This window comes from Cyprinus carpio, chromosome B16, assembly GCF_018340385.1.
Source record: "Cyprinus carpio isolate SPL01 chromosome B16, ASM1834038v1, whole genome shotgun sequence".
NCBI classification, from domain to species: Eukaryota; Metazoa; Chordata; class Actinopteri; order Cypriniformes; family Cyprinidae; genus Cyprinus; species Cyprinus carpio.
In genome coordinates, this window is record NC_056612.1 from 18495918 (window position 1) to 18512196 (window position 16279).

General features: G+C 37.0%; 1 long non-coding RNA gene across 1 annotated transcript; it reads left to right on the forward strand.

Moving 5' to 3' along the window:
* Positions 1-329: 329 nt before the first annotated feature.
* On the forward strand, positions 330-6228 carry LOC122140099. The gene is made up of 3 exons (XR_006156811.1): positions 330-913; positions 4288-4352; positions 4686-6228. It is a non-coding gene; the product is annotated as an uncharacterized LOC122140099 (long non-coding RNA).
* The last annotated feature ends 10051 nt before the right edge of the window (positions 6229-16279 follow it).

Here is a 16279-nt window from a genome sequence, read left to right on the forward strand (position 1 = left end):
AAAACCATCAATAGAATTTGTAATGGTTTTACTGGTTATAATGGAAATTGTATTGGTTTTAATGGAAATTGTAAAGGACCCTATTGGTCTCTACTGGTACTTGGTTGCCTATTATTGTTGTTAAATATTATTATTGTCAAAACCACTAAATCCAAATGGAACATGTCCCAAAACACACTACAGAAAACCATTAGGCCTTTTTAATGGTTTTGATGATTAAAAGTTGATGGTTTGTAATGCTTGTAATGACATTTGTAGTGGAAACCATTAGAATTTCTGTGATGGTTTCTATTTTTTTTTTTTTTTTTTTTTTTTTTGTAGCAGGGTCACCATGGGTTTTGTTATGTTATTTGCCATAAATCCAATACATTAATTGCTGTAATATTGCGAGATAGTAGCGGCTATTTGTAGTTTTGGTGGGCCTATTTGGGAGAAAATCCAGGGCCGTTTTTTACTTCAAGTCCGTCCCTAATCGTGGTACATACATTAATACGTATTTTAAGTTCCTTGGTCTGCCCCACATTACTCCGGTCTAATTAATAACCAGTACATCACTGTTAAGTAAAATTGTCCTGATTTCCATATGCAGATGTATCTCCGCCGGCTGCAGCTTTGGCCATCACCATGCATGCATTTAAAAGCATCTTTTCAGTCCCCGCATCTGAATGCAGATATCTCGATTTGATAATCTTTTATTCGACGCTCAGGTCTCATCGGCTAGATTTATATACGGATGTAACGGCATGTCAAAGCAACATATGTCGTCCGTTTTTTCGTTTTTTAGCTGTTACATCTACGACAAAAGACGAACTGATGTCATTTTGTAGCCTCTTCGTTGTATCCAAATTATGGTTGCGTCTTGCAGAAAGAACGAGGATCTGTATCTACAGCTCACCGCGCGCACGGACAGAAGGTAAGAAAGACAAAGTCATGTTAACTCTAACCATTGTTTTCGCTGCTCGAAAGGGAGGAGAGATCTCACTAAAACGTTCTCCACCCTCTCTGGATGTGATTTTGTGATGTCTAACAAGAACAGGACATTGAAAATGGATGTCATTTGCATATTTTTGATATTTTAAATACTTGCGTGCATGCAGAGAGAAGAATTTTTATTTTTTTGCTAAATGTAAACAGAGCTTATGTCTCAAAACCTAAGCCCCCTACTAATACAACATTGAAACTGCTGTCCAGATTTTTCAGACAGTCGAAATGTTCAAGTGAATCCCATTTTGTAGCAATTTTTTAGTGAAGTGATTAGGTTATCCTAGAGGCTGCCGCAGTCTGTCTCAATCTATTAGCTCTGAATAATTTACGTCCGTAATTTGTGAATGAAATGATGTTCCTGTGTAATCAGAGCACTAGGACGTGTCAGGCAATATGCTGATTAGTGTGCATGAACTCACTGCAGTTGGAAGGATGAGATGAGCTATTGTCTATATGTTGCAATATATTTGGAGCATACAGATGTATAGCCTATTTTGTCTTATCATCAACAGGTACGACCCTTGTGAAAACAAGGAATAGTTTAAGGGCAAATACAAAGTAGAAATGCAAATAGACTTGAAAAGCATGCCTATGGCATCCTATGGCTATTTAAAACAATTAATTTATGTTAAACTATTTGACCTTTTTAAATTCACTTTCATTAAGTGCAAAAAACTATTCTACTTTAGTTAACCTTTAAAAGGCCATGGGTATAAAAATTAATTTATAATTTCTGTTTTCTAATGCAGTGGGACTTATTTATATACATTTCCCCTTCAAATATTATTTTCAAATTTGTACCTTTAATATGAAAAACACATTCAACATATATCCACATTTACCTAAAGGTCAGTTCAAACTACGCTGGAATAGCCTACCTTTAGTTAAAGATGGCAAGTTGATGCCAGATGTTTCATACCAAGTCATTAGAACTGAGTATAGTTGCAGGGACCCAATATTTTGTTTCTCACAAATTGGACCCACTTGCTTGTTGCCCCATGTCTGTTTCCCCCAGGATACAAAGAAAAAAAACAATAAGGGTGAAGTATAAAACAAGTACTCAACAGAATAAATCCCTGTCTCTAATAGGTCTACAAAAAGCTTATTTTAAAAGTGACATACAGTTAAAGCTCCACAATGAGTTTAAGTAATGACTCCTATTTTACTCCTTATTGGGTTCCTTCCAAAAAAAGATTCCACCATTGTACTTCAAAACGTTCCCGTCTCTTTTATCTGAAGGTGCCCCCCATGGCTTCGTCTTGATCAATTAAACTGCTGAAAGGCCCTTTCCCTCTAAAGCGCTGTGCCTTTTCAGCACAGTGCTTTAGAGAAATATAAAGTTATCAGTCGTCCTAAGCGATATGAGGGGAAAAAAATAAGTAGTTTGTCTATAAAAATGTCCAGGTGCTTTATCAGAGTCCCTGTAGGCCCTGGGACCCTTGTGCTGAATGTTCGGTCTGTGGAATGGATCATCCGTATGGCAGACCCCTGGCCCCCTCCTTCCTCACTTCCTCAGGCTGAGCAGCTTAGTGGGAATAGGTCCCGGCTTTACTGAAAGATTGACTGGGTGATTTTGAGGAGCAGGGAACTCCATCCATATTGAAATGCATGCAGAAATACTGATGTAGTTCATTATTTTGAATGTGCTTTTTCATATCACATCTGTTCTCTGCCAAACCATACATCTGAAACATCTCAAATCAGTCCATAAATTATTCCTTTTAACATTAATTTATTTGTTATAATGTTTATGCAAAGTAGACTTAAATATTACTCTTACTTCATTTTAAATATTTGTCCATGCTTTCTGAACTCTGTGCAAAGAATATAGTGGAGCCCTGCAGATGGTGAGTGAAGGTAAAGTTAGATAAATGCATCGTTTGCATGCCGAGAGCAACTAGCGATAGCACTGTGTCTTATTTCCGAAGACATTTGCATCGAAACCTGTAGATAGAGTGTGTAGGAAGAGGTTGTGTGGGTGGTTGTTATTCGTTTCTGTCAGAGAACCGTGACCTAAGGTGATGGACTTCAGGATTTTTCTGCTGTGGCGGACAGGTAGTGTTTGTATGAAAGAAACTTAACATATCTTTCTAGGGAAAACTTTCAGATCGTTTTACGATGTGCAATGTGAGACTATATGTTTTTATAAAAAAGTCTGTACATTGAACTTGAGGTATTTTCATTTAAAAGCACTGAAAAGTATTGAAGTATAGCATTGAAAAGTATAAGCACAAGTATAGCATTGAAAAGTATAAGCACAGTTTTACTTTAGAAATTATATTAAAACATTTAAAATTACATTGTTTGAATTGTTATTGTATCTAATTGCATCACAAAATGGATTTTAAAATTCTAAAAAGCAATTACATTTTCCTTATGCTGAAAGTAAATTTGAAGCCTGATTAGATTATTATTTATTAGCAATTTCAATATTTGTTCATGCTGTATATTGTTTTCTCAATATTTAATTAGTATTATCCTTTTACTAATACTGCTACAAATATTTACTGTTTGATACTTCCAGCACAGCATCATATTTGCCACCTTTGCTTAGCTTTTGTATTCATACCTGCATGTTACCAGCAAATATCACTCTTTCATCTCTTTACTTTGCTGAAACATCCTCTTTCAATTCAGAATGTTACTCTTGCTCCTTTGTTCCTCTGTTTATTATACGGTGCTTTACATGAAATATGCATGAAACACAAATGGACTCTCCAGTTCATAAGCATTTTCATAAGTGAATATGCCTAGTGCAGATATTCATGTGGACACACAAACTCTCACTTTTCAGATCATGGTTCTGGTTTTGTTGCCTGTTAACTCAAGGGTGTTTTCAAGAGCAGAATGGTGAAACCAGTAGACTAAAAGAATTCAGAAACTAAATTGCTTCAGCATATCATGGGTCTAAATCACATGTAAGTCAAACCCGTTTGATTGCTGTTTTTCACTCATCACATCATTTTTGAACATGTTTACCTGATGCTGTATTTATTTTCTTACAGCCCAATCTTTTTCTCTCTTTACTTTCAGTATATTTCATACTTTTGTTTCATTTCATTTTATTTTTAACTGTAAAAGTGTTTTCAGATTCTCAGGACACTTTTCATAATAATCATATCGGTCTTGTTATATATTTTTTTTCTTAATACAGATGGATCGCTGTTCATTAATTAATTCCCTTGCAAGGCTTAAAAATGAATAATGTTTAGAAATATTGGGAAAACTAATGAAAAATATACATCAGTGTTCACTGTTTCTGTCATATTTATTTTTCCAATTCGTATTTTGTTCTCTATTTAGAATTTTTCCATGGTCCCCTCTGGTTTGTGAGACATCCGCAGTATGAAAAACCCTGGTGTAAAGATGTAGGTATTAAAAAAATTATTTCATCATGCCTGTCCAGTTTGCCCACATTAGTGATAAATGTATTTTCCAGCCATTTAGCATAGACCTGTTAAAGTGTCATATTAACATTGAGCTTAAGCAGGATACATTCTTGAAATAATACGACTCCATAGCAATGGGGAAACTTGTAGGACTGTACTTTTTGTTTGGACCCAGCGGTGATACCCCCATTCAGCCAATCAATGCATTTCAACCAGTCATCAGTCCCTTTGAACTGCTGAAAGGCTTCACTAAATGTATGTATTTAAGAAAGAGTGCTCGCAGCTCTTAATTGATACCATTGTGAATGGTAGGGTATGGATTGGAGAGGCCCGCTGTGCTGCTCCTACTGCTGCGGCTGCCCACACACCGGTGCTGTTGCACTGTTTGGCCGCCGGAGGGCAGAGCGGGACCGGAACCAAGTGGCACCGGAGGGAGGGAGAGAGGGAAGGCGGTCGAGAGATCGCTGGCCGTGCAACACGGACTACAGTTCATCTCACGGGTCAGCGCATATTTTAAACAGCCTTTATTACCCTAACCCATACCCCTGTTTTTTTTTCCCCTCCCGTTTCTAAATCCGTTTACTGAGGGTCTTTTATAAGCAGAAATGTGAAAAGTGCTGACTGCTATTCCCATTTTGAGTATATCTGACTTCATCAAATTACAGTTGGGTTTTTGAATATTTCATATTTGATCAAAAGCCCTTTAGAAGCTGCACACACACGGGCTGACATGGGGCATGATCAATTTTTAAAACTCCAATCATTATGCACACATTGACCCACAATGCCCACTTTAATTCTGGTATTTATTAAGAAACCTTTGCACCTTTTTCACTTGTATTATTTCAAAGGTGCCTTTAATGAAAGCCTAGGTGTATAGTGTGTAGCATTAGCCTTTTGTGCTATAAGTTTGGTGCTTGCACATAAACCGATTCATGCACTCTTGTTGCTATTGAACTGCACAACACTGCCGTTCCCCTTTTAACCCCCCATCTAAAACACTTTAAAATGGCCAGCCTAGGACGGAGGCCAATATTGGCCTTGGCTGTACCTTGAATAATGAATAATTCATCTGTTTGACCTTTAGCTGAAGTTTATTGGAGGGTGAAGGCATCCTGCTGGCCTGCCTGCTGCCTGGCCCAGCTTGAGCTCTGTTTCCCCTCTCAGTCATGTCTCCTTCGATATCCTCGCCTTCTCTCGCTGTCACCAAGTGAGGTGTGAGGACACAAAATGTCTTGACCATCAAAGTTCCTCGCCGTGTCTTGGTCTTATGTTTTGACTTGTTTTGAAGGTCAAGTTTGTTACGTCCACCTATATTAAACATAACCTCTGACCCAGCGTGAGCTGCTCAGAATCGTGGGATCGTCCTCCTGTTGTATGGCTACCCTGTGAAACATATTGTATGTAAACGTACATCCAGTGTGCAGAATGACAGTGAGTGATTGCTCTGAATTGGTTGCACGTTTGTAGAACTACGTTCGTTTTTCAATTAATCCTCGATTCCAGCGTCCCAACAGTCCCATGAGCTCTTTTGAAAAGAAATGGCTGACTGGACTGTTTTACCTGTCGCCTTAGGCTGGTGCTAAATGTCACTGACATTAAATTTCCTTTAAGTCTGATTTAATTGTGTCACTGGTGATTTTTGTCCTCAACTGGCCAAATATGTCAAATTCTGCTCGTTCCATTTCCCTTAGCTTATGCTCTAAAATGGGTTATGTCTGCTCATCCTGTTTTGCAATATTAACATGTCCTTCACGGCTAAGATTGAGGGTTTGAGTGGTTATCAAATGGGTACTTTCAAAATCTCTATATATTGATAATTTGTTTGAAAACATTTGCATCTGAAAGGTTTTATACCACAAGAATCTCCAAGAACACCATCAAGGATAATTTGTTTCCTTCTCAAAGAAATGCTTATACTTTTCCCCATTATCCAGAATTACCCTTTCGTATATTCAAAAAGTTAGAGTTAAAGATTTACATATGCAGAAAATTTTGAATTTGAATATGTTGTAAATGTGAAAACAGTTCTCAGGAATACTTAATTCATTGGTCAGTTGTGGAATTTAGCCCTGAGATATTTCATTGTTCAGTGTCTCACATGACAACGCATGTTATTTTCATGTCTTCATGTCACACAGCAAACTCGCTCTCTGTAAAGTGCAGCATTTGGTTCTGGATGCAAAAATCCAATTCATTTTCTCCATAGAGGAACTGCTTTTTAATGATGACTCATAAACCTTTAACAACAAACTTTGGTATTAGTTTGTTAGTCAGTAGAACATCTTTTTGTTGAAGCTGTCACCATGCATTATTTTTTAAAAGATTGTGTATAACAGTGAAATTCCTAATGGAAAACTACATTACCCATGATTCTGCAAAGAAATCTCCACTGATCAGAGACTTGTGACAAGTAAATCGTGCTGAAAGAACTCTTTAGTGCCTGTCCATTTCCATGAACCACTGTGAATAATGTAACAAAGTCAGTCTCCCTGCACTAAATTTTTGTGCTTATTTTGCAATGAACTTAAAATACACTGTCATTGTTAATCTGATTGTCATTCGCAATGGGATTGTAGTTCTTTTCTTCATTAAAGCTGTTAAGTACACAGACACTAATATTTTTACAGTGTTTGTCTTGTTACTATCCTGATTGTTTGTTATGCCGTAGTAGACTATTTTAGTGGAATATTTAGGATTGGTTTAATAGTTACATGGGTAATATGCTAAAATATTAAAACTCAAAAAAAAAAAAGAAATTGCATGTCCACATATTTATTTATGCATGTGCTGTGTAATGACTGGAATAGTGTACAGTCAGCCCACCTTGTTTGAGATCCACGTAAAGGAAAAATTGCAGCTTTCTTTGACATATGCTTCATTACATATGCCACAAAATCTTCTCACATTCATATGGGATTGACCAGCTGTGTCACAGGAGGAAAGATCATTTCTTGTCGTAATAGAGGGATTTGGCAGAAAGCATCCATAGCATATATAGGCTGTACCGCCTCAGAGCCGCCACCCCTCTGTGAAGCAAATCTTCACCCCATCTTGCTAACATCCTCTCACCATGTAGTCGGCCATAGCACTTTGCGCTTAACGTCTCCCTTAAACCTTTCAACAACGTCATGTGCATTTGAAGGTCATTACAATATGTTTGTTCTCACTCGGAATGGTTATGGGCTGAAGATGCTGTCAAAGTGAGCTTGCTTTTATTTTATGTGATTTATTATGTTCTCGGTGACATAATGTCACCATTTCCAGCCTCTTCAGTCCCATAATAAAAGGTCACTGATGAATCTCTTCGTCTGCAAGGGCGATATTAAAATCTCTGAACGTAGAGGCTTACACGCTGGCAGGCTAAATGAAAACCCCATTGAAACCTGCTGACGCAAGGCTTAAATAAACAGGTGTAGACAGAGGATAGTTTGTTTATATGAAGGTTTTCTATGTAGTCTGAGACTTGAATCGTAGACCTGTGTGTACCGTAATGCAATCCGTGTGTAATTGTTTGTGCGTGTTATGAGTCAGTAATCGTCCTACAGTGTGGTAATGAGTGTCCAGGCACATGTCAGGAAGTGTTCTAGAGGTTGTTTGTGCATTGTTGGGTTGAAATGGGATCTGTGTGTTGTGTGAGAAGTGTGGGCACAAGCACGCAGATGCACGTCAGGCAGATAATGGTGGCTATTATGGGTTTGAGGATTCAGTTGAAGTGCCAGGAAAATATCTGACACCTTTGCAGCGCAGATGTACACATTCACGCTTGTGCACACTGCGACCTCTGGAGAATGTGAGAGCCGGAGGTTTTTGAGACCTGCACACATGCTCGAATTTGTGAGACACAAACCCTCACAGTGGGCTAGTAAAGTGCTATAAGAGGTCAGTGTTTGTGTGTGTGTTTGTGAATCTATGCATTTGGTTCAAAGTAAAAAGACAATGTTGTTTTAAAAAAGCAATACTGATGGAAAATGCTAACAAAATTATTTTAAGAAGAATCTATGGAGCAAGGCATTGTATTGGAATATGTTTGCATTTTATCACCACTGCAAAAGTATTCCACTAGACTTGTATTAAACATAATACATGACTTATAAACTGATAAACCTGTATTTTGAGTATACAGAGAGCTGAAAGTGTGTGTGTGTGTTCACTGTGGGACAGAGGTCTTTACTTTCCACCCAGTGGTGAAGGGTCTGACTGAAATCCTGTCACACCTCTGATATGTAACAGTGTTTCCGGATTAGCATATCATTAGCATATCATTACCATGCAATTTCCTCAGCACTGTTTGGGTTAGTGTGTATGGACAAGGTATTACCTAATCAAGAGGTTCAGCTCTTCACATACCTGTCTTTTACTTGTCTTTGATAACTACACACCCCGTGATATATTGTTTTCTTTGTGGCTTTTATTCCAAGTCACTTTCCAGTTTCCTTTTTTTTTTGTAAATGCATCAATGCATGGATGAGAACTGCACTTGTTAAACCATTACATGGGGTCTTTAATGACAACCCTCTTTTTTAGATTATTTCTCTTTTGTTTGTATGATAAAAAAGAAATGAAAAGAACATCAACAGTGGTATGAAAGCAACGTTACATCCTCTACCAAGTGCTGTGTGTGCGAGTGTAATTTGCGTCCTCTGTGTTTTCATAGTTTATAGCCATAGTTTTTCTTCAATCGGCGACTGAGATATGATCTGCCAATCTGTTTCGATTCTCACATCTGTTTTGGCTATTTCCATTCACCAGTTTCCCCATTTATCTTGGATACATCTGTCCTTTTTATTTGATATTAAAAGTTGATGTGCAATATTTTTTTTCTAGGAACATTTCAATCAGTTGTATCCAACATGTGTGAACAGCACCGTCAGCCTTTTTAGATTCACATAATATCCCATCAAATGCAGGGCAAATGTTGTGAATGCTCTGGTGTATGTCAGACGCTGTAAATATACAGTACATTCAGAGTGAAAGATGGAGAGTGTGTGTGCGTATATGTGTGTGTAATCATGTGGACACATGGCAATGCTCTAATGGTAGTGAGGGAGCTTGTGTTCTATTACAGAGAGCTGTGTGATAGATACGGCTGTGCCATTTACTGTGCAGCGGAGATGGAGACAGGTTTAGGCCAGGGCAGAAAGGAGGGAGGGAACGCCATTACACACACACACACACACACACACACACACACACACACACACACACACACACACACACACACACACACACACACACAGTGTGGTGTTTCGCCTCTCTCTCTTTAGCTCCGTCTGTTATTTTCTGTACCCCCCCCCCCATTTTATTTCTCCCCTCAATGTACTTGCTGTTTCTTCCCGTTGTGTTCTTCCGGAGAAGGATTGAGATGAAAAAGTGCTGAGGGCAACGCTCCGACTCAGGCTACAGAGAGATAGAAACATGTCTACATCTCTGTAGGCAGGAGAGATAGATTTATAGACAGAGAGAGAATAAAATAATGTGTGAGTGAATGAGAGAGAGAGAGAGAGAGAGAGAGAGAGAGAGGGGAGAGAGTTGATGCTGTATGCTCTCTGCAGGGTGAGATGATGTATGACTGGAAAGGCCACATGTTGGCCGTGTGATGGATTAAAGCACTTTGTAGGAAAATTACCGAAAGCGCCTCGCCACCCCCAAGTCTTGTCTTTAATAAAACTCCACACACACACATACATATCTATGCAGAATGAAAGAAGGTGTGTAGCCCAGATAAACACATCTGGACTCAGGTAATGCATGTTAATCTACATAAATTTACAGTCATTTGTTCAGCATTTAATTCAATACACCTGAGCACCAGAAGAAAAGACCTTGAATAATATAGTGGCGGTGGAAAAAATAGGCTGGTGTTTATAAAGTATGATTTGAGAATATAAGAGTATGTGGGTAAGTCTAAGTGAAATGACATCTGCAACTCATTTGGCTTCTGTATTGTGCCGTATTTATGAGTAAAACAGGATGCTCAGTAAGAAACAGTTGAGGACAGGACTGGATTTTATCTATCAAGAATTGATCGGATATTAAAAATTGGGGTGTTTTATACCAGAATGGACCAGTCCTGTGTGTGAGTTTGCAGTCGATTGCGGAGGAGCTTGAAGGTCAAGTTGACTCTTGAGAGCATCTGAACATTTCCTGAAGGTAATGCTTATTTTTAAAAAGAAATCAATTGTTATTTGCTGTTATTGTCGTAACCTTTATTATATAATTATGTTCACTTATCATATTCTGATCTGGATTGATGATAATCCACTCCACAACTAGTTACACTATCATTCAAAAGTTTTGGGATAAAAAAAAAACAAAAAACTTTTATTCAACAAGAATGCATTTAATTGATCAAATTTGACAGTAAAGACACAATGTTACAAGAAATTTAAAATAAAGACTGTCCATTTATGCTTTCTATTCATCAAAGAATCCTGAAAAAATAAATAATGGTTTCCAAATATTAAACAGTTTTCAACATTTATAGTAATACATATTTCTTAATTGCCAAGTCAGCATATTAAAATATTCTGAAGGATCATGTAACAATGAAATTATATAGTAATGCTGAAAATTTTGCATTGCCATCATAGGAATAAATTATATTTTAAAATATGTTAAAATAAAGAAACAGTTATTTTGTTAAATTGCAATTCTATTTCACAATGTTTCTGTGTTTACTGCATTTTTTATTCAATAAATGATGCTTTGGTGAGCATAAGAGAGTTCTTTCAAAACCTTCAAGACTTTCTTACTAACTTTTGAACAGTAGTATATATTTCAATACAGTTCCTTCTCCACCTCCTCATACGGTATTAAGCATGCCATTTAAGAAGATCTTCATTAAGGATTTCATTAAGGTTTTGATTGGAATTGTTGGATTCAAAATGACAAGTGTAGCAAGTGTGGAAGACTTGGAATATAGTGCAGAAGTCGTCATCCTTTCATCAACATGGTTGAAAATTTGCACAGGTTAGTAGTGAAGGTGAATAAATTATTAAAATTAACCATTAAAAGCAGCAGCCCACATGGCCTATGTGACACCATCAAAAATTAGTTTGGGGCAGAATAATTTACATTTTGATGAACATAGGAACTGACTCAATAATATGGGGACCATTTGGATTTCATGTATAGTGTATGGTTTGAGATGTTGTTGTGGAAGTTGCTGGCTGATGCTAAAGCTCCATGTGGTGGGCAGAAATGCAATCGGTTGGGGTTAGAACCCTATAGCAAAGTTCCCCTTTCAGTTCACCTCCTGCTAAAGAAGCATATAAATATTCAGTGAAAGAGTGAGAGGAGACAAACAGCAACAGAGAGAAAGAGGTTGAGGATAGGAGGCAAAGATCAAAAGGGCTTTATCATTAGCCTTCCCCTTTGCCCTCAAAAGAGCTGTAAATCATCATCATCATCATCATCATCTCTCCCTATTTATCTGCCACAAAAACAATGGGGTTCTCAATTAGGTTGAAACAATTAAGAAAATGTCTACATAAATTTCTTCTGGTGCTCAGGTGTATTGAATTAAATGCTGAACAAATGACTGTAAATTTATGTAGATATAGTAATGCTGAAAATTTTTCACACAAAAATTTTAATAAACACCCTGCTGCCTGATTTATATATCGGAATCAATTCATAGCGATGATCAGTAGTATTTAACTAAATATTTGTACCCAGTTTATATTAAATGTCTTTAAAGGAATAGTAAACACACACACACACACACACACACACACACACACACACACACACACAAAGAACATTTCATGAAAAATTTCTCATTCTCAGGCCATCCAATATGAGTTTGTTTCTTCATCAAAACAGATCTGGAGAATTTTAGCATAGATCCTGTGCAGTGAATGGGTACCATCAAGATCAAGATCATGAAACAAACTTCATCTACATCTGGGATAGCCTGAGAGTGAGTAAATTAAGCATTTTTTTTTTGGATGAAATGTTCTTTTAACACAAATGTAATTACATTTAAATGAATCATTGTCATTACAGTACAAGTTTTTGTACATGCTTTTCAAACAGATTATTAAAATGAAAACGAATCAGGCAGACTTCCAATGCAACATAAATGGAATTTTCAATGAAAATTAATTTAATTATTGACTAATTTCATATGTAAAACAATGAGATATTCTACTAAAAATTTAGTTTAGTTAGTGTCACTAATTTGAGTCAGTTACCCCTCTACTTCATCTGAAACCCTGCAACCTTGTGCATTATAACCTTGTTTTTCTTCTAATCCCTCTGTCTCTTTCTGTTTCACACAGACCTGTTTCAAACAAACACAGCATCATCACCTCCAGATTGCAGGTCCATGGCACCTCCGCAGCAAGAGTGGCATTAGTTCTGCTTGTGTGTTTGTGTGTGAATGTTTACAGGACGTGTGTATATTGTTACAGTGTGCACTGCAGTCCACAGAGCGGCCCCGGCGTACAGGCCGTGGCTTCGCGGTATGTGTCTGTAAGTCCCTAAGGGGACATGTGTTCCACATAGTTTATGATTATGGTTTCTGTGGGGGAACAAGAAACAAGATGCGGCGAACTAGCGTGTAAGGTATACAGCAACAGCCACACTCACACAAAACACAAGAGGCAGGGACTGCACCATAGAGATCTGCCTCTTCCCTTCGCGAGGTCTGATGTCTTTGTTTATTTTGTTGTTTTTTTCTCGCACATTCCTTCCCTCCTGTCATCTTTTAGATCTGACAGCGGGAGCAGCTCCTGGCAGCGGCTTGATAGACATGTCAGGAGTGTAAAATACCTGTGTGGTATGAAGCGCTCGCACACACACGCAGAGTTCAGCTGTGCCGGGTTAGAATTATTCATCACAACCCGATCCCTGTTGGTTTCTGAACCGCAGGATAGCTGAAGCATTAATGCTGCCTGACTTCCTTTATATAGTATTCAATTAACAGGCGGCAATTCAGGATGCTGTATTTAAGACCAATTATTGGCTCAAGTGTAGTAACAAAATATCATTTTTAGCATTGTTTTGTTCATGAGCCATATATTGATTTATTTTTCCAGTGGGCTTTTCATGGTGTTCAATGCACCTGATGCAGACTTTTTCCTTAAACTTCAGAAAGTAGAATAGCGGTTCATCTGAGTAATGGATTCAAAATCCATTTCTGAAAGTTTTTTTTTTTTTGCAGATGTATACAGTGAAACCAGGTGGTATTTATGGATTTTCCCCCTTTGTAATAAAGTCAAAGAGAGATAGAAAAAGGGGAAGAGAGCATAGAACTGGACATGACATATAGGTTTTACCTGCAGTTTTGTATTTTGTACTGTATTTTGTATTTTGCATATTTGTATTTTGTACTGCATTTTTGTTGTGTTTTGTTTTGACAGCACTTTGTTAGCAAGAAAGTGCGGAAGTGACATGACAGGCCTGTTTTGTTTTGTTTTGTTTTGTTTTGACATGGCACTTTGTTAATGCTTATAAACATTGTGTATCATTACATTAAATTTATAGGCACCACTTCATCAAATGAAATAATATGCCTTAATTATTTTATGACAACAATGCAACAATACTGTATGACAACAATACAATTCTCTCTCTATAAATATATTGTTGTAGATATCCTTGACTATAAATATGGTTATCATTGAGTAGCATGTATTCCTGGGGCCTGTTTCAATAAGGAGGTTCAACCAACTCTGAGTTGAAACTTGAACTCAAGAGTTGACTTACCCTGAGATTTCGTGTTCAGAACAGCTGAATTGAGTTAGTTCAATCGACTCTGAGTAGGTTGACTCTGAGTTTAGCACGTGCACCATGACTATAAAAAGCCATGATGAATGGAACTCCGAAATTATGATTCACCATGGCAACAGCACCCGACAACAAGATGTCTGCATACTTCTGAGTCAATACATAACTTTAATTCTTAATCACTGTTCTAATATCAAAGGTAAAAAGTGGCAGAACAGTAAATTATTTAAGTATTATTAATTTTCATGGTGTCCTACAGGCAAAAGAAAAAAAGCAGCGAAAATGAAGTACAAATACATAATTTAATCAAGGTTAAGCTTTAAACATTAAAGGTTCGTGAGTGTAGGCTACATGACTTTACAAGCATTTGACATATTAAAGAAATATTATTCAGTGTCTATTTCAATGCGCAGCAGCTTTTTCAATATAGTTTAATGCTCTTTACACATAATTAAATGTTCTCTTATCCAAACTGTTGTATATGACTTCTACTCAGCCAACAGCAAGAAGGCTTGGAAAAATAAAGAACATACTCAAGCGTTTTCACTTAACTCCTTTCTGAAATGGGCCTCTGATATCATTGTACCAAGACTACCACCCCTTCTTTGCCTGATGGAGAGAGTGGGGTAAGCATTTTATTTTATTTTATTTTATTTGCAGTTACAAACATATCATTATGTTAAAAATAACCTGTTCAAAATGCACCCATTTCATGAAATTACTTGTATAAATATGGCATTAATATAGTACTATGGTATATCAAATAAACTGATATTACTGTCCCTCTGTGCTAGTGATGCGGACCTAATTCACTCCTGGACAAAACTAACATCACAGGTATTTTAATACAGTTCACTTTCTCTAAATTTTATAAATACTCTAACGTTTGATTTATTACTAGAGATTGTTGCTAGACTGTGTAAATATAGAGTCATTTTCATGTCTACAATAACAACTAACAAAACACTCCTGTAATTAATGTTGTGGGTGCGTTTGCATTGTGTTACACTGATACGCCCATTTGCGAGAACGTTCAGGCTGAAATATGATTATCACATTAAACCCAGATATGATTAGTGTGTGTGTCGTGCAGGAGCTGATGGAGATGATCAGTGTTTTGATGGCAGTCTGAGGGCTGATCCTGGCCGAGATGCAGAGACTGAAGGCGTGTGTAATTGATAGTGACAGTCCTCTCCTACATTTAATTGCTGACCATGAATCAGATTACTTCCTCAAACTGCTTTCATTAGCATTGAGAGATCTGTGGCAACACAGCTTGCACTGGATTCATATTGGCCTGCGGTGGGATGTCTGTATATGTGGGTGCTTGTGAGTCTCATATCCTGATAGATGACTTATTTGATTTACGACATGATGGATTGTTTTTTTTGGTATAGTAGCTAAAGCTAGTATCTCAATCTTGTATCTTCAAGTTTAAAGCATGTTTGCTATTTCCAACAACAGCTCTCTTGAAGTGGCAGTTCCAGTCAAATTAAAGTCTGCATGAGGGCAAAGTCGATTGTCTTTAAATTCTTCAAGTCAATTTAAATTTATTTATATAGCACTTGTCAAAATACACATTGTTTCAAATCAGCTTTATAGCAAATTGATGTTTATGTTTATAATATTGGTAACACTTTAGTATAGGGACCAATTCTCACTAGTTGCTTATTAGCATGCCTATTATTAACATACTGGTTGTTTATTAGTACTTATAAAGCATTTATTCTACATGACCATATTCTGCGTCCCTATACCCAATACATAATCTTAACAACTACCTTACTAAGTAACTATTTATAATTGGCAAATTAGGAGTTTATTGAGGGATAAGTCATAGTTAATTGTACCTTAAAATAAAGTGTGACCATAATATCTTAATATCAGTTTACATTTTGTATCAATACAAGCAATTAAGCAGTTGAGATATGCTACAGAATCGCCCAACATGAGTATACTGTATATATGCGGATAAAGTTGGACATACTTTTATATCCAAATTTATATAAAGAGCTGGGCAATAATATAGTGACATTTTACAACAAAATAAAAAACAGGCAGTTTCTTAATTCACATCTCTGATTATGAATGATTCACCATTGCATGCTGTTCCACCAATCCCTCTATACACCAATCCCCCCTGTATAAAATCCATTCATTCATTCGTTCAT